The sequence below is a fragment of the Sinocyclocheilus rhinocerous genome, unplaced genomic scaffold, assembly GCF_001515625.1.
Source record: "Sinocyclocheilus rhinocerous isolate Xijiao unplaced genomic scaffold, SAMN03320098_v1.1 scaffold389, whole genome shotgun sequence".
Taxonomy (NCBI): Eukaryota; Metazoa; Chordata; class Actinopteri; order Cypriniformes; family Cyprinidae; genus Sinocyclocheilus; species Sinocyclocheilus rhinocerous.
The window spans coordinates 400,998-403,359 of record NW_015652151.1 but is presented as its reverse complement, the minus strand read 5'-3'; positions in this window follow the sequence as shown (position 1 = coordinate 403,359).

Sequence of the window (2,362 nt, the reverse complement as noted above, 5' to 3'; positions counted from 1 at the left end):
TCATTCATAATATTATTTAAAAAATAATCAATAATAACTCGCATCACTCATGAAGGTATCCATTATCACCTAGCGTGTACATTAACTCCGCCCACCCTGCTTCTGATGACGTCGCTCTGGTTTTTTTCCCCACTTTATTTCAAATGACCGACTCACACTTTTCTCATCCTAATTTTACAAGTTGAAAGTTACAGAACAACACACGGACAGCGCTGACTGACTCTGATAACGGCCGGGTCTTCTCCGAGTCCGATCGACTCGGGTATTACACACAATGTTAAACAGACCCGGGACACGAAGTAATCGATTGGGACCCGACCCGGACCCGGTTGACCATTTAAAATATAGCCCCGAACCCGTACGGATCCCGGGTCGGGTCCCGGGTCCTCGGGTCTCGGGTCCTCCGTGTAGACCTCTAACGAGCTGTAATGGCGCACCTCTATTCTGGAAAAGGGGGCGGGGACTGGGGAGCAGCAGCTTATTTGCATTGAAAGACACAGGCCCGAAAAACAGCGTGTTTCTGCTTCCACTCAAAATAGGCATTTTCAAAATTATATAATAAATGATCTGTGGAGTATTTTGAGCTGAAACTTCACAGACACATTCTGGGGACACCAGAGACTTATATTACATATTGTAAAAAGAGGCATAATATGTCACCTTTAAATTACTAAAACGAATATTGAGCTACAGTAAATAGAAAAAGAAATTTAAAAAAGAAATTATAGAGTTTAACATACATAACTCAATTATCACTGGTGTGTCACATTTACATTTATTAATTTTTACAAATCAACTACAAATGATGAGCATCACAAGCAATGTGAGCAATGTGTCATAACTGCTTCCCGTGTGTTTATCTGCATTTTACAGCGGCTTTAAATGCAGCTGGTGTAATTTAGAGACTTTATAGCAGTGATTAGCGAGTGTCACCTGCATGAGTGTACAGTATGTGTGATTCAGGTAGAGTTTAGGGTGTGAGAGCAGCGCTGGACTCAGCAGGTTATTTATAAGCATTTACTGCCACACCTGCCGCAGTAAACAATGCCAACCACTTCTATCGTTTCATCTGTGACATTGAGACTAAGAATAAACCGCATGACCAGAACAACAGCATGCCAGCTTTGTCTGTTCCCATTGTGACGAATGAAACACAGGCCAAAAAAATGCGCTCAAATCCGTCCTGTTGAGAGACGCATGATCCGAATGTCTGACTGCGTCTGATAATGCGGCCGACTGCTGTCACACACAATCACACACATATTTAAACAAAGAGCTCAACAAATCATGAACAATGACTTTATTTACTAACCCTCATGTGGTCTCAAACATGCCAGGACTGCCAAGGACAAAAAACATGCAGCATTAACCATAACAGTAGTGCATATATTCAAGTTTCATTAAATACTTTGTGCATTGAATCAAACACAATCACATTTAATGTCACATTTAATGTTATTTGCAATTTTTTGACACTGATTAAAATGATAAACTATAATATCACTATTATAGGTTTTTTTTATTTTATTTTATTGTAGCAATTTAAACTAAATGAAAATGTAATATTTTATTACAGTTAATGCTAATGCTGTTTCAAGTAATGAAAATGTATTTTGTTTTTAAATTTGTATTAATTTTAGTTTTTTACATTTTAATTTAATGTAAGTTTTATTCAACTTATTTGACTTTTATTTCATATTTTAATTGTACATAATTTTATTTCACTTAATATTTATTTTATTGCAAGTATTTATTTTTTATGGTTTTAGTTTATAATAATAGCTATTATTGTTATTAACTATAATATCACTATTATAGTTTTTTTTTAAATATTTTTTTGTGTTTTTTGTAAGTTTGACATATTTTAAGTAGTTTTTAAGTTTTTTAATTTTATTTAATTTTATTCTATTGTAGCAATTTAAACTAAATGAAAATGTAATATTTTATTACAGTTAATGCTAATGTTATTTCAAGTAATGAAAATGTATTTTGTTTTTAAATTTGTATTAATTTTTGTTTTTTACATTTTTAATTTAATGCAAGTTTTATTCAACAAACTAGATGAAACTGAGTAATGTTGTTGGAATAAATACGTGTTTTTATTTTATTTTTTTATTTTATTATTTAAATAATTGGCTAATGTTATTTCAAGTAATGAAAATGTATTTTGTTTTTAAATTTGTATTAATTTTTGTTTTTTACATTTTTAATTTAATGCAAGTTTTATTCAACTTAAACTAGATGAAACTGAGAAATGTTGTTGGAATAAATACGTGTTTTTATTTTTTTATTTTATTAATTTAAATAATTTATTTAATATTTGAGTTGTAAATAATTTTATTTCACTTAATGTTTATGTTAT